Below are 16,062 nucleotides of genomic sequence, written 5' to 3' on the forward strand. Positions count from 1 at the left end.
CATAGTCCTTTTTAATCGATTGTGAAACAAAATCTAAACGACATAATAAAAAGTCAACCGCACCACGGATTCCCAGACAGTCTCCCACACTGGTACTAGCGAGGCCTTAAGCTGTGTAACTTCTGCGATCTGACGAGAGCAGGCACATTCAGCTTAGAATGGCCATTGACATTAAATGCTTTAATCCATAGTCCTTTTTAATCGATTGTGAAAGAAAATCTAAACGACATAATAAAAAGGCAACCGCACCACGGATTCCCAGACAGTCTCCCACACTGGTACTAGCGAGGCCTTAAGCTGTGTAACTTCTGCGATCTGACGAGAGCAAGGACATTCAGCTTAGAATGGCCATTGACATTAAATGCTTTAATCCATAGTCCTTTTTAATCGATTGTGAAACAAAATCGAAACGACATAATAAAAATTCAACCGCACCACGGATTCCCAGACAGTCTCCCAAACTGGTACTAGCGAGGCGTTAAGCTGTGTAACTTCTGCGATCTGACGAGAGCAGGCACATTCAGCTTAGAATGGCCATTGACATTAAAAGCCTTAATCCATAGTCCTATTTAATCTATTGTGAAACAAAATCTAAACAACATAATAAAAAGTCAACCACACCACGGATTCCCAGACAGTCTCCCACACTGGAACTAGCGAGGCCTTAAGCTGTGTAACTTCTGCAATCTGACGAGAGCAGGCACATTCAGCTTAGAACGGCCATTGACATTAAATGCTTTAATCCATAGTCCTTTTTAATCGATTGTGAAACAAAATCTAAACGACATAATAAAAAGTCAACCGCACCACGGATTCCCAGACAGTCTCCCACACTGGTACTAGCGAGGCCTTAAGCTGTGTAACTTCTGCGATCTGACGAGAGCAGGGACATTCAGCTTAGAATGGCCATTGACATTAAATGCTTTAATCCATAGTCCTTTTTAATCGATTGTGAAACAAAATCTAAACGACATAATAAAAATTCAACCGCACCACGGATTCCCAGACAGTCTCCCACACTGGTTCTAGCGAGGCCTTAAGCTGTGTAACTTCTGCGATCTGACGAGAGCAGGCACATTCAGCTTAGAATGGCCATTGACGTTAAATGCTTTAATCCATAGTCCTATTTAATCTATTGTGAAACAAAATCTAAACGACATAGTAAAAAGTCAACCGCGCCACAGATTCCCAGACAGTCTCCCACACTGGTACTAGCGAGGCCTTAAGCTGTGTAACTTCTGAGATCTGACGAGAGCAGGCACATTCAGCTTAGAATGGCCATTGACATTAAATGCTTTAATCCATAGTCCTTTTTAATCGATTGTGAAACAAAATCTAAACGACATAATAAAAAGTCAACCGCACCACGGATTCCCAGACAGTCTCCCACACTGGTACTAGCGAGGCCTTAAGCTGTGTAACTTCTGCGATCTGACGAGAGCAGGTACATTCAGCTTAGAATGGCCATTGACATTAAATGCTTTAATCCATAGTCCTTTTTAATCGATTGTGAAAGAAAATCTAAACGACATAATAAAAAGTCAACCGCACCACGGATTCCCAGACAGTCTCCCACACTGGTACTAGCGAGGCCTTAAGCTGTGTAACTTCTGCGATCTGACGAGAAAGGCACATTCAGCTTAGAATGGCCATTGACATTAAATGCTTTAATCCATAGTCCTTTTTAATCGATTGTGAAACAAAATCTAAACGACATAATAAAAAGTCAACCGCACCACGGATTCCCAGACAGTCTCCCACACTGGTACTAGCGAAGCCTTAAGCTGTGTAACTTCTGCGATCTGACGAGAGCAGGCACATTCAGCTTAGAATGGCCATTGACATTAAATGCTTTAATCCATAGTCCTTTTTTATCGATTGTGAAACAAAATCTAAACGACATAATAAAAATTCAACCGCACCACGGATTCCCAGACAGTCTCCCACACTGGTACTAGCGAGGCCTTAAGCTGCGTAACTTCTGCGATCTGACGAGAGCAGGCACATTCAGCTTAGAATGGCCATTGACATTAAATGCTTTAATCCATAGTCCTTTTTAATCGATTGTGAAACAAAATCTAAACGACATAATAAAAATTCAACCGCACCACGGATTCCCAGACAGTCTCCCACACTGGTACTAGCGAGGCCTTAAGCTGTGTAACTTCTGTGATCTGACGAGAGCAGGCACATTCAGCTTAGAATGGCCATTGACGTTAAATGCTTTAATCCATAGTCCTATTTAATCTATTGTGAAACAAAATCTAAACGACATAATAAAAAGTCAACCGCACCACGGATTCCCAGACAGTCTCCCACACTGGTACCAGCGAGGCGTTAAGCTGTGTAACTTCTGCGATCTAACGAGAGCAGGCACATTCAGCTTAGAATAGCCATTGACATTAAATGCTTTAATCCATAGTCCTTTTTAATCGATTGTGAAACAAAATCTAAACGACATAATAAAAAGTCAACCGCACCAGGGATACCCAGACAGTCTCACACACTGGTACTGGCGAGGCCTTAAGCTGTGTAACTTCTGCGTTCTGACGAGAGCAGGCACATTCAGCTTGGAATGGCCATTGACGTTAAATGCTTTAATCCATAGTCCTATTTAATCTATTGTGAAACAAAATCGAAACGACATAATAAAAATTCAACCGCACCACGGATTCCCAGACAGTCTCCCACACTGGTACTAGCGAGGCCTTAAGCTGTGTAACTTCTGCGATCTGACGAGAAAGGCACATTCAGTTTAGAATGGCCATTGACATTAAATGCTTTAATCCATAGTCCTTTTTAATCGATTGTGAAACAAAATCTAAACGACATAATAAAAAGGCAACCGCACCACGGATTCCCAGACAGTCTCCCACACTGGTACTAGCGAGGCCTTAAGCTGTGTAACTTCTGCAATCTGACGAGAGCAGGCACATTCAGCTTAGAATGGCCATTGACATTAAATGCTTTAATCCATAGTCCTTTTTAATCGATTGTGAAACAAAATCTAAACGACATAATAAAAAGTCAACCGCACCACGGATTCCCAGACAGTCTCCCACACTGGTACTAGCGAGGCCTTAAGCTGTGTAACTTCTGCGATCTGACGAGAGCAGGCACATTCAGCTTAGAATGGCCATTGACATTAAAAGCCTTAATCCATAGTCCTATTTAATCTATTGTGAAACAAAATCTAAACAACATAATAAAAAGTCAACCGCACCACGGATTCCCAGACAGTCTCCCACACTGGTACTAGCGAGGCCTTAAGCTGTGTAACTTCTGCGATCTGACGAGAGCAGGGACATTCAGCTTAGAATGGCCATTGACATTAAATGCTTTAATCCATAGTCCTTTTTAATCGATTGTGAAACAAAATCTAAACGACATAATAAAAATTCAACCGCACCACGGATTCCCAGACAGTCTCCCACAATGGTACTAGCGAGGCCTTAAGCTGTGTAACTTCTGCGTTCTGACGAGAGCAGGCACATTCAGCTTAGAATGGCCATTGACGTTAAATGCTTTAATCCATAGTCCTATTTAATCTATTGTGAAACAAAATCTAAACGACATAATAAAAAGTCAACCGCACCACGGATTCCCAGACAGTCTCCCATACTGGTACTAGCGAGGCCTTAAGCTGTGTAACTTCTGCGATCTGACGAGAGCAGGCACATTCAGCTTAGAATGGCCATTGACATTAAATGCTTTAATCCATAGTCCTTTTTAATCGATTGTGAAACAAAATCTAAACGACATAATAAAAAGTCAACCGCACCACGGATTCCCAGACAGTCTCCCACACTGGTACTAGCGAGGCCTTAAGCTGTGTAACTTCTGCGATCTGACGAGAGCAGGCACATTCAGCTTAGAATGGCCATTGACATTAAATGCTTTAATCCATAGTCCTTTTTAATCGATTGTGAAACAAAATCTAAACGACATAATAAAAAGTCAACCGCACCACGGATTCCCAGACAGTCTCCCAAACTGGTACTAGCGAGGCGTTAAGCTGTGTAACTTCTGCGATCGAACGAGAGCAGGCACATTCAGCTTAGAATGGCCATTGACATTAAACGCTTTAATCCATAGTCCTTTTTAATCGATTGTGAAACAAAATCTAAACGACATAATAAATAGGCAACCGCACCAAGGATTCCCAGACAGTCTCCCACACTGGTACTAGCAAGGTCTTAAGCTTTGTAAGTTCTGCGGTCTGACGAGAGCAGGCACATTCAGCTTAGAATGACCATTGACATTAAAAGCCTTAATCCATAGTCCTATTTAATCTATTGTGAAACAAAATCTAAACAACATAATAAAAAGTCAACCGCACCACGGATTCCCAGACAGTCTCCCACACTGGTACTAGCGAGGCCTTAAGTTGTGTAACTTCGGCGATCTGACGAGAGCAGGGACATTCAGCTTAGAATGGCCATTGACATTAAATGCTTTAATCCATAGTCCTTTTTTATCGATTGTGAAACAAAATCTAAACGACATAATAAAAATTCAACCGCACCACGGATTCCCAGACAGTCTCCCACACTGGTACTAGCGAGGCCTTAAGCTGTGTAACTTCTGCGATCTGACGAGAGCAGGCACATTCAGCTTAGAATGGCCATTGACATTAAATGCTTTAATCCATAGTCCTTTTTAATCGATTGTGAAACAAAATCTAAACGACATAATAAAAATTCAACCGAACCACGGATTCCCAGACAGTCTCCCACACTGGTACTAGCGAGGCCTTAAGCTGTGTAACTTCTGCGATCTGACGAGAGCAGGCACATTCAGCTTAGAACGGCCATTGACGTTAAATGCTTTAATCCATAGTCCTATTTAATCTATTGTGAAACAAAATCTAAACGACATAATAAAAAGTCAACCGCACCACGGATTCCCAGACAGTCTCCCACACTGGTACTAGCGAGGCGTTAAGCTGTGTAACTTCTGCGATCTGACGAGAGCAGGCACATTCAGCTTAGAATGGCCATTGACTTTAAATGCTTTAATCCATAGTCCTTTTTAATCGATTGTGAAACAAAATCTAAACGACATAATAAAAAGTCAACCGCACCACGGATTCCCAGACAGTCTCCCACACTGGTACTTGCGAGACCTTAAGCTGTGTAACTTCTGCGATCTGACGAGAGCAGGGACATTCAGCTTAGAATGGCCATTGACATTAAATGCTTTAATCCATAGTCCTTTTTAATCGATTGTGAAACAAAATCTAAACGACATAATAAAAATTCAACCGCACCACGGATTCCCAGACAGTCTCCCACACTGGTACTAGCGAGGCCTTAAGCTGTGTAACTTCTGCGATCTGACGAGAGCAGGCACATTCAGCTTAGAATGGCCATTGACGTTAAATGCTTTAATCCATAGTCCTATTTAATCTATTGTGAAACAAAATCTAAACGACATAATAAAAAGTCAACCGCACCACGGATTCCCAGACAGTCTCCCACACTGGTACTAGCGAGGCGTTAAGCTGTGTAACTTCTGCGATCTAACGAGAGAAGGCACATTCAGCTTAGAATGGCCATTGACATTAAATGCTTTAATCCATAGTCCTTTTTAATCGATTGTGAAACAAAATCTAAACGACATAATAAAAAGGCAACCGCACCACGAATTCCCAGACAGTCTCCCACACTGGTACTAGCGAGGCCTTAAGCTGTGTATCTTCTGAGATCTGACGAGAGCAGGCACATTCAGCTTAGAATGGCCATTGACATTAAATGGTTTAATCCATAGTCCTTTTTAATCGATTGTGAAACAAAATCTAAACGACATAATAAAAAGTCCACCGCACCACGGATTCCCAGACAGTCTCCCACACTGGTACTAGCGAGGCCTTAAGCTGTGTAACTTCTGCGATCTGACGAGAGCAGGTACATTCAGCTTAGAATGGCCATTGACATTAAATGCTTTAATCCATAGTCCTTTTTAATCGATTGTGAAACAAAATCTAAACGACATAATAAAAAGTCAACCGCACCACGGATTCCCAGACAGTCTCCCACACTGGTACTAGCGAGGCCTTAAGCTGTGTAACTTCTGCGATCTGACGAGAGCAGGCACATTCAGCTTAGAATGGCCATTGACATTAAAAGCCTTAATCCATAGTCCTATTTAATCTATTGTGAAACAAAATCTAAACAACATAATAAAAAGTCAACCGCACCACGGATTCCCAGACAGTCTCCCACACTGGTACTAGCGAGGCCTTAAGCTGTGTAACTTCTGCGATCTGACGAGAGCAGGGACATTCAGCTTAGAATGGCCATTGACATTAAATGCTTTAATCCATAGTCCTTTTTAATCGATTGTGAAACAAAATCTAAACGACATAATAAAAAGTCAACTGCACCACGGATTCCCAGACAGTCTCCCACACTGGTACCAGCGAGGCGTTAAGCTGTGTAACTTCTGCGATCTAACGAGAGCAGGCACATTGAGCTTAGAATGGCCATTGACATTAAATGCTTTAATCCATAGTCCTTTTTAATCGATTGTGAAACAAAATCTAAACGACATAATAAAAAGTCAACCGCACCACGGATTCCCAGACAGTCTCACACACTGGTACTAGCGAGGCCTTAAGCTGTGTAACTTCTGCGTTCTGACGAGAGCAGGCACATTCAGCTTAGAATGGCCATTGACATTAAATGCTTTAATCCATAGTCCTTTTTAATCGATTGTGAAACAAAATCTAAACGACATAATAAAAGTTCAACCGCACCACGGATTCCCAGACAGTCTCCCACACTGGTACTAGCGAGGCCTTAAGCTGTGTAACTTCTGCGTTCCGACGAGAGCAGGCACATTCAGCTTAGAATGGCCATTGACGTTAAATGCTTTAATCCATAGTCCTATTTAATCTATTGTGAAACAAAATCTAAACGACATAATAAAAAGTCAACCGCACCACGGATTCCCAGACAGTCTCCCACACTGGTACCAGCGAGGCGTTAAGCTGTGTAACTTCTGCGTTCTAACGAGAGCAGGCACATTCAGCTTAGAATAGCCATTCACATTAAATGCTTTAATCCATAGTCCTTTTTAATCGATTGTGAAACAAAATCTAAACGACATAATAAAAAGTCAACCGCACCACGGATTCCCAGACAGTCTCACACACTGGTACTAGCGAGGCCTTAAGCTGTGTAACTTCTGCGTTCTGACGAGAGCAGGCACATTCAGCTTGGAATGGCCATTGACGTTAAATGCTTTAATCCATAGTCCTATTGAATCTATTGTGAAACAAAATCGAAACGACATGATAAAAATTCAACCACACCACGGATTCCCAGACAGTCTCCCACACTGGTACTAGCGAGGCCTTAAGCTGTGTAACTTCTGCGATCTGACGAGAAAGGAACATTCAGCTTAGAATGGCCATTGACATTAAATGCTTTAATCCATAGTCCTTTTTAATCGATTGTGAAACAAAATCTAAACGACATAATAAAAAGTCAACCGCACCACAGATTCCCAGACAGTCTCCCACACTGGTACTAGCGAGGCCTTAAGCTGTGTAACTTCTGCAATCTGACAAGAGCAGGCACATTCAGCTTAGAATGGCCATTGACATTAAATGCTTTAATCCATAGTCCTTTTTAATCGATTGTGAAACAAAATCTAAACGACATAATAAGAAGTCAACCGCACCACGGATTCCCAGACAGTCTCCCACACTGGTACTAGCGAGGCCTTAAACTGTGTAACTTCTGCGATCTGACGAAAGCAGGGACATTCAGCTTAGAATGGCCATTGACATTAAATGCTTTAATCCATAGTCCTTTTTAATCGATTGTGAAACAAAATCTAAACGACATAATAAAAATTCAACCGCACCACAGATTCCCAGACAGTCTCCCACACTGGTACTAGCGAGGCCTTAAGCTGTGTAACTTCTGCGATCTGACGAGAGCAGGCACATTCAGCTTAGAATGGCCATTGACGTTAAATGCTTTAATCCATAGTCCTATTTAATCTATTGTGAAACAAAATCTAAACAACATAATAAAAAGTCAACCGCACCACGGATGCCCAGACAGTCTCCCACACTGGTACTAGCGAGGCCTTAAGCTGTGTAACTTCTGAGATCTGATGAGAGCAGGCACATTCAGCTTAGAATGGCCATTGACATTAAATGCTTTAATCCATAGTCCTTTTTAATCGATTGTGAAACAAAATCTAAACGACATAATAAAAAGTCAACCGCACCACGGATTCCCAGACAGTCTCCCACACTGGTACTAGCAAGGCCTTAAGCTGTGTAACTTCTGCGATCTGACGAGAGCAGGGACATTCAGCTTAGAATGGCCATTGACATTAAATGCTTTAATCCATAGTCCTTTTTAATCGATTGTGAAACAAAATCTAAACGACATAATAAAAATTCAACCGCACCACGGATTCCCAGACAGTCTCCCACAATGGTACTAGCGAGGCATTAAGCTGTGTAACTTCTGCGTTCTGACGAGAGCAGGCACATTCAGCTTAGAATGGCCATTGACATTAAATGCTTTAATCCATAGTCCTTTTTAATCGATTGTGAAACAAAATCTAAACGACATAATAAAAAGTCAACCGCACCACGGATTCCCAGACAGTCTCCCACACTGGTACTAGCGAGGCCTTAAACTGTGTAACTTCTGCGATCTGACGAGAGCAGGCACATTCAGCTTAGAATGGCCATTGACATTAAATGCTTTTATCCATAGTCCTTTTTAATCGATTGTGAAACAAAATCTAAACGACATAATAAAAAGTCAACCGCACCACGGATTCCCAGACAGTCTCCCACACTGGTACTAGCGAGGCCTTAAGCTGTGTAACTTCTACGATCTGACGAGAGCAGGGACATTCAGCTTAGAATGGCCATTGACATTAAATGCTTTAATCCATAGTCCTTTTTAATCGATTGTGAAACAAAATCTAAACGACATAATAAAAAGTCAACCGCACCACGGATTCCCAGACAGTCTCCCACACTGGTACTAGCGAGGCGTTAAACTGTGTAACTTCTGCGATCTAACGAGAGAAGGCACATTCAGCTTAGAATGGCCATTGACATTAAATGCTTTAATCCATAGTCCTTTTTAATCGATTGTGAAACAAAATCTAAACGACATAATAAAAAGGCAACCACACCACAAATTCCCAGACAGTCTCCCACACTTGTACTAGCGAGGCCTTAAGCTGTGTAACTTCTGCGATCTGACGAGAGCAGGCACATTCAGCTTAGAATGGCCATTGACATTAAAAGCCTTAATCCATAGTCCTATTTAATCTATTGTGAAACAAAATCTAAACAACATAATAAAAATTCAACCGCACCACGGATTCCCAGACAGTCTCCCACACTGGTACTAGCGAGGCCTTAAGCTGTGTAACTTCTGCGATCTGACGAGAGCAGGGACATTCAGCCTAGAATGGCCATTGACATTAAAGGCTTTAATCCATAGTCCTTTTTAATCGATTGTGAAACAAAATCTAAACGACATAAAAAGTCAACCGCACCACGGATTCCCAGACAGTCTCCCACACTGGTACTAGCGAGACCTTAAGCTGTGTAACTTCTGCGATCTGACGAGAGCAGGGACATTCAGCTTAGAATGGCCATTGACATTAAATGCTTTAATCCATAGTCCTTTTTAATCGATTGTGAAACAAAATCTAAACGACATAATCAAAATTCAACCGCACCACGGATTCCCAGACAGTCTCCCACACTGGTACTAGCGAGGCCTTAAGCTGTGTAACTTCTGCGATCTGACGAGAGGAGGCACATTCAGCTTAGAATGGCCATTGACGTTAAATGCTTTAATCCATAGTCCTATTTAATCTATTGTGAAACAAAATCTAAACGACATAATGAAAAGTCAACCGCACCCCGGATTCCCAGACAGTCTCCCACACTGGTACTAGCGAGGCGTTAAGCTGTGTAACTTCTGCGATCTAACGAGAGCAGGCACATTCAGCTTCGAATGGCCATTGACATTAAATGCTTTAATCCATAGTCCTTTTTAATCGATTGTGAAACAAAATCTAAACGACATAATAAAAAGTCAACCGCACCACGGATTCCCAGACAGTCTCCCACACTGGTACTAGCGAGGCCTTAAGCTGTGTAACTTCTGCGATCTGACGAGAGCAGGCACATTCAGCTTAGAATGGCCATTGACATTAAAAGCCTTAATCCATAGTCCTATTTAATCTATTGTGAAACAAAATCTAAACAACATAATAAAAAGTCATCCGCACCACGGATTCCCAGACAGTCTCCCACACTGGTACTAGCGAGGCCTTAAGCTATGTAACTTCTGCGTTCTGACGAGAGCAGGCACATTCAGCTTAGAATGGCCATTGACGTTAAATGTTTTAATCCATAGTCCTATTTAATCTATTGTGAAACAAAATCTAAACGACATTATAAAAAGTCAACCGCACCACGGATTCCCAGACAGTCTCCCACACTGGTACTAGCAGGGCCTTAAGCTGTGTAACTTCTGCGATCTGACGAGAGCAGGGACATGCAGCTTACAATGGCCATTGACGTTAAATGCTGTAATCCATAGTCCTTTTTAATCGATTGTGAAACAAAATCGAAACGACATAATAAAAATTCAACCGCTCCACGGATTCCCAGACAGTCTCCCACACTGGTACTAGCGAGGCCTTAAGCTGTGCAACTTCTGCGATCTGACGAGAGCAGGTACATTCAGCTTAGAATGACCATTGACATTAAAAGCCTTAATCCATAGTCCTATTTAATCTATTGTGAAACAAAATCTAAACAACATAATAAAAGGGCAACCGCACCACGGATTCCCAGACAGTCTCCCACACTGGTACTAGCGAGGCCTTAAGCTGTGTAACTTCTGCGATCTGACAAGAGCAGGGACATTCAGCTTAGAATGGCCATTGACTTTAAAGGCTTTAATCCATAGTCCTTTTTAATCGATTGTGAAACAAAATCTAAACGACATAATAAAAATTCAACCGCACCACGGATTCCCAGACAGTCTCCCACACTGGTACTAGCGAGGCCTTAAGCTGTGTAACTTCTGCGTTCGGACGAGAGCAGGCACATTCAGCTTAGAATGGCTATTGACGTTAAATGCTTTAATCCATAGTCCTATTTAATCTATTGTGAAACAAAATCTAAACAACATAATAAAAAGGCAACTGCACCACGGATTCCCAGACAGTCTCCCACACTGGTACTAGCGAGGCCTTAAGCTGTGTAACTTCTGCGATCTGACGAGAGCAGGCACATTCAGCTTAGAATGGCCATTGACATTAAATGCTTTAATCCATAGTCCTTTTTAATCGATTGTGAAACAAAATCTAAACGACATAATAAAAAGTCAACCGCACCACGGATTCCAAGACAGTCTCCCACAATGGTACTAGCGAAGCCTTAAGCTGTGTAACTTCTGCTATCTGACGAGAGCAGGCACATTCAGCTTAGAATGGCCATTGACATTAAATGCTTTAATCCATAGTCCTTTTTAATCGATTGTGAAACAAAATCTAAACGACATAATAAAAGGTCAACCACACCACGGATTCCCAGACAGTCTCCCACACTGGTACTAGCGAGGCCTTAAGCTGTGTAACTTCTGCGATCTGACGAGAGCAGGGACATTCAGCCTAGAATGGCCATTGACATTAAAGGCTTTAATCCATAGTCCTTTTTAATCGATTGTGAAACAAAATCTAAACGACATAATAAAAATTCAACCACACCACTGATTCCCAGACAGTCTCCCACACTGGTACTAGCGAGGCCTTAAGCTGTGTAACTTCTGCGTTCTGACGAGAGCAGGCACATTCAGCTTAGAATGGCTATTGACATTAAATGCTTTAATCCATAGTCCTATTTAATCTATTGTGAAACAAAATCTAAACGACATAATAAAAAGTCAACTGCACCACGGATTCCCAGACAGTCTCCCACACTGGTACTAGCGAGGCCTTAAGCTGTGTAACTTCTGCGATCTGACGAGAGCAGGCACATTCAGCTTAGAATGGCCATTGACATTAAATCCTTTAATCCATAGTCCTTTTTAATCGATTGTGAAACAAAATCTAAACGACATAATAAAAAGTCAACCTCACCACGGATTCCCAGACAGTCTCCCACACTGGTACTAGCGAGGCCTTAAGCTGTGTAACTTCTGCGATCTGACGAGAGCAGGCACATTCAGCTTAGAATGGCTATTGACATTAAATGCTTTAATCCATAGTCCTTTTTAATCGATTGTGAAACAAAATCTAAACGACATAATAAAAAGTCAACCGCACCACGGATTCCCAGACAGTCTCCCACACTGGTACTAGCGAGGCCTTAAGCTGTGTAACTTCTGCGATCTGACGAGAGGAGGCACATTCAGCTTAGAATGGCCATTGACGTTAAATGCTTTAATCCATAGTCCTATTTAATCTATTGTGAAACAAAATCTAAACGACATAATAAAAAGTCAACCGCACCCCGGATTCCCAGACAGTCTCCCACACTGGTACTAGCGAGGCGTTAAGCTGTGTAACTTCTGCGATCTAACGAGAGCAGGCACATTCAGCTTCGAATGGCCATTGACATTAAATGCTTTAATCCATAGTCCTTTTTAATCGATTGTGAAACAAAATCTAAACGACATAATAAAAAGTCAAGCGCACCACGGATTCCCAGACAGTCTCCAACACTGGTACTAGCGAGGCCTTAAGCTGTGTAACTTCTGCGATCTGACGAGAGCAGGCACATTCAGCTTAGAATAGCCATTGGCATTAAAAGCCTTAATCCATAGTCCTATTTAATCTATTGTGAAACAAAATCTAAACAACATAATAAAAAGTCAACCGCACCACGGATTCCCCGACAGTCTCCCACACTGGTACTAGCAGGGCCTTAAGCTGTGTAACTTCTGCGATCTGACGAGAGCAGGCACATTCAGCTTAGAATGGCCATTGACGTTAAATGTTTTAATCCATAGTCCTATTTAATCTATTGTGAAACAAAATCTAAACGACATAATAAAAAGTCAACCGCACCACGGATTCCCAGACAGTCTCCCACGCTGGTACTAGCAGGGCCTTAAGCAGTGTAATTTCTGCGATCAGACGAGAGCAGGCACATTCAGCTTACAATGGCCATTGACATTAAATGCTGTAATCCATAGTCCTTTTTAATCGATTGTGAAACAAAATCTAAACGACATAATAAAAAGGCAACCGCACCACGGATTCCCAGACAGTCTCCCACACTGGTACTAGCGAGGCCTTAAGCTGTGTAACTTCTGCGATCTTACGAGAGCAGGCACATTCAGCTTAGAATGGCCATTGACATTAAATGCTTTAATCCATAGTCCTTTTTAATCGATTGTGAAACAAAATCTAAACGACATAATAAAAAGTCAACTGCACCACGGATTCCCAGACAGTCTCCCACACTGGTACTAGCGAGGCGTTAAGCTGTGTAACTTCTGCGATCTGACGAGAGCAGGGACATTCAGCTTAGAACGGCCATTGACATTAAATGCTTTAATCCATAGTCCTTTTTAATCGATTGTGAAACAAAATCGAAACGACATAATAAAAATTCAACCGCTCCACCGATTCCCAGACAGTCTCCCACACTGGTACTAGCAAGGCCTTAAGCTGTGCAACTTCTGCGATCTGACGAGAGCAGGCACATTCAGCTTAGAATGGCCATTGACGTTAAATGCTTTAATCCATAGTCCTATTTAATCTATTGTGAAACAAAATCTAAACGACATAATAAAAAGTCAACCGCACCACGGATTCCCAGACAGTCTCCCACACTGGTACTAGCGAGGCCTTAAGCTGTCTAACGTCTGCGATCTGACGACAGCAGGGACTTTCAGCTTAGAATGGCCATTGACATTAAAGGCTTTAATCCATAGTCCTTTTTAATCGATTTTGAAACAAAATCTAAACGACATAATAAAAATTCAACCGCACCACGGATTCCCAGACAGTCTCCCACACTGGTACTAGCGAGGCCTTAAGCTGTGTAACTTCTGCGTTCGGACGAGAGCAGGCACATTCAGCTTAGAATGGCTATTGACGTTAAATGCTTTAATCCATAGTCCTATTTAATCTATTGTGAAACAAAATCTAAACGACATAATAAAAAGTCAACTGCAACACGGATTCCCAGAGAGTCTCCCACACTGGTACTAGCGAGGCCTTAAGCTGTGTAACTTCTGCGATCTGACGAGAGCAGGCACATTCAGCTTAGAATGGCCATTGACATTAAATGCTTTAATCCATAGTCCTTTTTAATCGATTGTGAAACAAAATCTAAACGACATAATAAAAAGTCAACCGCACCACGGATTCCCAGACAGTCTCCCACACTGGTACTAGCGAGGCCTTAAGCTGTGTAACTTCTGCGATCTGACGAGAGCAGGCACATTCAGCTTAGAATGGCCATTGACATTAAATGCTTTAATCCATAGTCCTTTTTAATCGATTGTGAAACAAAATCTAAACGACATAATAAAAAGTCAACCACACCACGGATTCCCAGACAGTCTCCCACACTGGTACTAGCGAGGCCTTAAGCTGTGTAACTTCTGCGATCTGACGAGAGCAGGGACATTCAGCCTAGAATGGCCATTGACATTAAAGGCTTTAATCCATAGTCCTTTTTAATCGATTGTGAAACAAAATCTAAACGACATAATAAAAATTCAACCGCACCACGGATTCCCAGACAGTCTCCCACACTGGTACTAGCGAGGCCTTAAGCTGTGTAACTTCTGCGATCTGACGAGAGGAGGCACATTCAGCTTAGAATGGCCATTGACGTTAAATGCTTTAATCCATAGTCCTATTTAATCTATTGTGAAACAAAATCTAAACGACATAATAAAAAGTCAACCGCACCCCGGATTTACCACACAGTCTCCAACACTGGTACTAGCGAGGCGTTAAGCTGTGTAACTTCTGCGATCTAACGAGAGCAGGCACATTCAGCTTAGAATGGCCATTGACATTAAATGCTTTAATCCATAGTCCTTTTTAATCGATTGTGAAACAAAATCTAAACGACATAATAAAAAGTCAACCGCACCACGGATTCCCAGACAGTCTCCCACACTGGTACTAGCGAGGCCTTAAGCTGTGTAACTTCTGCGATCTGACGAGAGCAGGCACATTCAGCTTAGAATGGCCATTGACATTAAATGCTTTAATCCATAGTCCTTTTTAATCGATTGTGAAACAAAATCTAAACGACATAATAAAAAGTCAACCGCACCACGGATTCCCAGACAGTCTCCCACACTGGTACTAGCGAGGCCTTAAGCTGTGTAACTTCTGCGATCTGACGAGAGCAGGCACATTCAGCTTAGAATGGCCATTGACATTAAATGCTTTAATCCATAGTCCTTTTTAATCGATTGTGAAACAAAATCTAAACGACATAATAAAAAGTCAACCGCACCACGGATTCCCAGACAGTCTCCCACACTGTTACTAGCGAGGCCTTAAGCTGTGTAACTTCTGCGATCTGACGAGAGGAGGCACATTCAGCTTAGAATGGCCATTGACGTTAAATACTTTAATCCATAGTCCTATTTAATCTATTGTGAAACAAAATCTAAACGACAAAATAAAAAGTCAACCGCACCCCGGATTCCCAGACAGTCTCCCACACTGGTAGTAGCGAGGCGTTAAACTGTGTAACTTCTGCGATCTAACGAGAGCAGGCACATTCAGCTTCGAATGGCCATTGACATTAAATGCTTTAATCCATAGTCCTTTTTAATCGATTGTGAAACAAAATCTAAACGACATTATAAAAAGTCAACCGCACCACGGATTCCCAGACAGTCTCCCACACTGGTACTAGCGAGGCCTTAAGCTATGTAACTTCTGCGTTCTAACGAGAGCAGGCACATTCAGCTTAGAATGGCCATTGACGTTAAATGTTTTAATCCATAGTCCTATTTAATCTATTGTGAAACAAAATCTAAACGACATAATAAAAAGTCAACCGCACCACGGATT

At 42.0% G+C, this 16,062-nt stretch overlaps 69 pseudogenes; all 69 read right to left on the minus strand.

The window, feature by feature from the left end:
• Positions 1-51: 51 nt before the first annotated feature.
• Positions 52-170, minus strand: LOC142725976 (5S ribosomal RNA; annotated as a pseudogene).
• A 67-nt stretch (positions 171-237) lies between these two features.
• Positions 238-356, minus strand: LOC142725892 (5S ribosomal RNA; annotated as a pseudogene).
• A 67-nt stretch (positions 357-423) lies between these two features.
• On the minus strand, positions 424-542 carry LOC142726127 (5S ribosomal RNA; annotated as a pseudogene).
• A 253-nt stretch (positions 543-795) lies between these two features.
• Positions 796-914, minus strand: LOC142725624 (5S ribosomal RNA; annotated as a pseudogene).
• Positions 915-981: 67 nt separating this feature from the next.
• Positions 982-1,100, minus strand: LOC142726120 (5S ribosomal RNA; annotated as a pseudogene).
• A 67-nt stretch (positions 1,101-1,167) lies between these two features.
• Positions 1,168-1,286, minus strand: LOC142725992 (5S ribosomal RNA; annotated as a pseudogene).
• Positions 1,287-1,353: 67 nt separating this feature from the next.
• Positions 1,354-1,472, minus strand: LOC142725945 (5S ribosomal RNA; annotated as a pseudogene).
• Positions 1,473-1,724: 252 nt separating this feature from the next.
• LOC142725682 (5S ribosomal RNA) lies at positions 1,725-1,843 on the minus strand (annotated as a pseudogene).
• Positions 1,844-1,910: 67 nt separating this feature from the next.
• Positions 1,911-2,029, minus strand: LOC142725653 (5S ribosomal RNA; annotated as a pseudogene).
• A 67-nt stretch (positions 2,030-2,096) lies between these two features.
• LOC142725980 (5S ribosomal RNA) lies at positions 2,097-2,215 on the minus strand (annotated as a pseudogene).
• Positions 2,216-2,839: 624 nt separating this feature from the next.
• LOC142725903 (5S ribosomal RNA) lies at positions 2,840-2,958 on the minus strand (annotated as a pseudogene).
• Positions 2,959-3,025: 67 nt separating this feature from the next.
• Positions 3,026-3,144, minus strand: LOC142725681 (5S ribosomal RNA; annotated as a pseudogene).
• Positions 3,145-3,211: 67 nt separating this feature from the next.
• On the minus strand, positions 3,212-3,330 carry LOC142725625 (5S ribosomal RNA; annotated as a pseudogene).
• Positions 3,331-3,397: 67 nt separating this feature from the next.
• On the minus strand, positions 3,398-3,516 carry LOC142725723 (5S ribosomal RNA; annotated as a pseudogene).
• A 67-nt stretch (positions 3,517-3,583) lies between these two features.
• On the minus strand, positions 3,584-3,702 carry LOC142725631 (5S ribosomal RNA; annotated as a pseudogene).
• Positions 3,703-3,769: 67 nt separating this feature from the next.
• On the minus strand, positions 3,770-3,888 carry LOC142725693 (5S ribosomal RNA; annotated as a pseudogene).
• A 67-nt stretch (positions 3,889-3,955) lies between these two features.
• LOC142726000 (5S ribosomal RNA) lies at positions 3,956-4,074 on the minus strand (annotated as a pseudogene).
• Positions 4,075-4,327: 253 nt separating this feature from the next.
• LOC142726054 (5S ribosomal RNA) lies at positions 4,328-4,446 on the minus strand (annotated as a pseudogene).
• A 67-nt stretch (positions 4,447-4,513) lies between these two features.
• On the minus strand, positions 4,514-4,632 carry LOC142725740 (5S ribosomal RNA; annotated as a pseudogene).
• Positions 4,633-4,699: 67 nt separating this feature from the next.
• LOC142725575 (5S ribosomal RNA) lies at positions 4,700-4,818 on the minus strand (annotated as a pseudogene).
• A 67-nt stretch (positions 4,819-4,885) lies between these two features.
• LOC142725913 (5S ribosomal RNA) lies at positions 4,886-5,004 on the minus strand (annotated as a pseudogene).
• Positions 5,005-5,071: 67 nt separating this feature from the next.
• Positions 5,072-5,190, minus strand: LOC142725883 (5S ribosomal RNA; annotated as a pseudogene).
• A 67-nt stretch (positions 5,191-5,257) lies between these two features.
• On the minus strand, positions 5,258-5,376 carry LOC142725746 (5S ribosomal RNA; annotated as a pseudogene).
• A 253-nt stretch (positions 5,377-5,629) lies between these two features.
• Positions 5,630-5,748, minus strand: LOC142726046 (5S ribosomal RNA; annotated as a pseudogene).
• A 67-nt stretch (positions 5,749-5,815) lies between these two features.
• On the minus strand, positions 5,816-5,934 carry LOC142725616 (5S ribosomal RNA; annotated as a pseudogene).
• A 67-nt stretch (positions 5,935-6,001) lies between these two features.
• Positions 6,002-6,120, minus strand: LOC142725989 (5S ribosomal RNA; annotated as a pseudogene).
• A 67-nt stretch (positions 6,121-6,187) lies between these two features.
• LOC142725626 (5S ribosomal RNA) lies at positions 6,188-6,306 on the minus strand (annotated as a pseudogene).
• Positions 6,307-6,559: 253 nt separating this feature from the next.
• On the minus strand, positions 6,560-6,678 carry LOC142725812 (5S ribosomal RNA; annotated as a pseudogene).
• Positions 6,679-6,745: 67 nt separating this feature from the next.
• Positions 6,746-6,864, minus strand: LOC142725756 (5S ribosomal RNA; annotated as a pseudogene).
• Positions 6,865-7,117: 253 nt separating this feature from the next.
• On the minus strand, positions 7,118-7,236 carry LOC142725994 (5S ribosomal RNA; annotated as a pseudogene).
• Positions 7,237-7,488: 252 nt separating this feature from the next.
• On the minus strand, positions 7,489-7,607 carry LOC142726069 (5S ribosomal RNA; annotated as a pseudogene).
• Positions 7,608-7,674: 67 nt separating this feature from the next.
• Positions 7,675-7,793, minus strand: LOC142725894 (5S ribosomal RNA; annotated as a pseudogene).
• A 67-nt stretch (positions 7,794-7,860) lies between these two features.
• LOC142725851 (5S ribosomal RNA) lies at positions 7,861-7,979 on the minus strand (annotated as a pseudogene).
• A 67-nt stretch (positions 7,980-8,046) lies between these two features.
• LOC142725956 (5S ribosomal RNA) lies at positions 8,047-8,165 on the minus strand (annotated as a pseudogene).
• Positions 8,166-8,232: 67 nt separating this feature from the next.
• LOC142725726 (5S ribosomal RNA) lies at positions 8,233-8,351 on the minus strand (annotated as a pseudogene).
• A 67-nt stretch (positions 8,352-8,418) lies between these two features.
• Positions 8,419-8,537, minus strand: LOC142726040 (5S ribosomal RNA; annotated as a pseudogene).
• A 67-nt stretch (positions 8,538-8,604) lies between these two features.
• Positions 8,605-8,723, minus strand: LOC142725651 (5S ribosomal RNA; annotated as a pseudogene).
• A 67-nt stretch (positions 8,724-8,790) lies between these two features.
• On the minus strand, positions 8,791-8,909 carry LOC142725813 (5S ribosomal RNA; annotated as a pseudogene).
• Positions 8,910-9,162: 253 nt separating this feature from the next.
• LOC142726057 (5S ribosomal RNA) lies at positions 9,163-9,281 on the minus strand (annotated as a pseudogene).
• Positions 9,282-9,348: 67 nt separating this feature from the next.
• On the minus strand, positions 9,349-9,467 carry LOC142725917 (5S ribosomal RNA; annotated as a pseudogene).
• A 64-nt stretch (positions 9,468-9,531) lies between these two features.
• Positions 9,532-9,650, minus strand: LOC142725805 (5S ribosomal RNA; annotated as a pseudogene).
• Positions 9,651-9,717: 67 nt separating this feature from the next.
• On the minus strand, positions 9,718-9,836 carry LOC142725558 (5S ribosomal RNA; annotated as a pseudogene).
• A 253-nt stretch (positions 9,837-10,089) lies between these two features.
• On the minus strand, positions 10,090-10,208 carry LOC142726001 (5S ribosomal RNA; annotated as a pseudogene).
• Positions 10,209-10,275: 67 nt separating this feature from the next.
• On the minus strand, positions 10,276-10,394 carry LOC142725893 (5S ribosomal RNA; annotated as a pseudogene).
• Positions 10,395-10,461: 67 nt separating this feature from the next.
• On the minus strand, positions 10,462-10,580 carry LOC142726122 (5S ribosomal RNA; annotated as a pseudogene).
• A 67-nt stretch (positions 10,581-10,647) lies between these two features.
• Positions 10,648-10,766, minus strand: LOC142726128 (5S ribosomal RNA; annotated as a pseudogene).
• A 67-nt stretch (positions 10,767-10,833) lies between these two features.
• On the minus strand, positions 10,834-10,952 carry LOC142725967 (5S ribosomal RNA; annotated as a pseudogene).
• A 67-nt stretch (positions 10,953-11,019) lies between these two features.
• Positions 11,020-11,138, minus strand: LOC142725683 (5S ribosomal RNA; annotated as a pseudogene).
• A 67-nt stretch (positions 11,139-11,205) lies between these two features.
• On the minus strand, positions 11,206-11,324 carry LOC142725703 (5S ribosomal RNA; annotated as a pseudogene).
• A 67-nt stretch (positions 11,325-11,391) lies between these two features.
• LOC142726113 (5S ribosomal RNA) lies at positions 11,392-11,510 on the minus strand (annotated as a pseudogene).
• Positions 11,511-11,577: 67 nt separating this feature from the next.
• On the minus strand, positions 11,578-11,696 carry LOC142725796 (5S ribosomal RNA; annotated as a pseudogene).
• Positions 11,697-11,763: 67 nt separating this feature from the next.
• On the minus strand, positions 11,764-11,882 carry LOC142725995 (5S ribosomal RNA; annotated as a pseudogene).
• Positions 11,883-11,949: 67 nt separating this feature from the next.
• Positions 11,950-12,068, minus strand: LOC142725597 (5S ribosomal RNA; annotated as a pseudogene).
• Positions 12,069-12,135: 67 nt separating this feature from the next.
• Positions 12,136-12,254, minus strand: LOC142725835 (5S ribosomal RNA; annotated as a pseudogene).
• Positions 12,255-12,321: 67 nt separating this feature from the next.
• Positions 12,322-12,440, minus strand: LOC142725971 (5S ribosomal RNA; annotated as a pseudogene).
• Positions 12,441-12,693: 253 nt separating this feature from the next.
• LOC142725557 (5S ribosomal RNA) lies at positions 12,694-12,812 on the minus strand (annotated as a pseudogene).
• A 67-nt stretch (positions 12,813-12,879) lies between these two features.
• Positions 12,880-12,998, minus strand: LOC142725871 (5S ribosomal RNA; annotated as a pseudogene).
• Positions 12,999-13,065: 67 nt separating this feature from the next.
• Positions 13,066-13,184, minus strand: LOC142725561 (5S ribosomal RNA; annotated as a pseudogene).
• A 67-nt stretch (positions 13,185-13,251) lies between these two features.
• On the minus strand, positions 13,252-13,370 carry LOC142725807 (5S ribosomal RNA; annotated as a pseudogene).
• Positions 13,371-13,437: 67 nt separating this feature from the next.
• On the minus strand, positions 13,438-13,556 carry LOC142726124 (5S ribosomal RNA; annotated as a pseudogene).
• Positions 13,557-13,809: 253 nt separating this feature from the next.
• On the minus strand, positions 13,810-13,928 carry LOC142726116 (5S ribosomal RNA; annotated as a pseudogene).
• Positions 13,929-13,995: 67 nt separating this feature from the next.
• LOC142725684 (5S ribosomal RNA) lies at positions 13,996-14,114 on the minus strand (annotated as a pseudogene).
• A 67-nt stretch (positions 14,115-14,181) lies between these two features.
• Positions 14,182-14,300, minus strand: LOC142725904 (5S ribosomal RNA; annotated as a pseudogene).
• Positions 14,301-14,367: 67 nt separating this feature from the next.
• Positions 14,368-14,486, minus strand: LOC142726013 (5S ribosomal RNA; annotated as a pseudogene).
• Positions 14,487-14,553: 67 nt separating this feature from the next.
• Positions 14,554-14,672, minus strand: LOC142725846 (5S ribosomal RNA; annotated as a pseudogene).
• Positions 14,673-14,739: 67 nt separating this feature from the next.
• Positions 14,740-14,858, minus strand: LOC142725559 (5S ribosomal RNA; annotated as a pseudogene).
• A 254-nt stretch (positions 14,859-15,112) lies between these two features.
• Positions 15,113-15,231, minus strand: LOC142726025 (5S ribosomal RNA; annotated as a pseudogene).
• Positions 15,232-15,298: 67 nt separating this feature from the next.
• LOC142725706 (5S ribosomal RNA) lies at positions 15,299-15,417 on the minus strand (annotated as a pseudogene).
• Positions 15,418-15,856: 439 nt separating this feature from the next.
• On the minus strand, positions 15,857-15,975 carry LOC142725689 (5S ribosomal RNA; annotated as a pseudogene).
• Positions 15,976-16,062: the final 87 nt, after the last annotated feature.

Source organism: Rhinoderma darwinii, unplaced genomic scaffold (assembly GCF_050947455.1).
Source record: "Rhinoderma darwinii isolate aRhiDar2 unplaced genomic scaffold, aRhiDar2.hap1 Scaffold_609, whole genome shotgun sequence".
Lineage (NCBI taxonomy): Eukaryota > Metazoa > Chordata > Amphibia > Anura > Rhinodermatidae > Rhinoderma > Rhinoderma darwinii.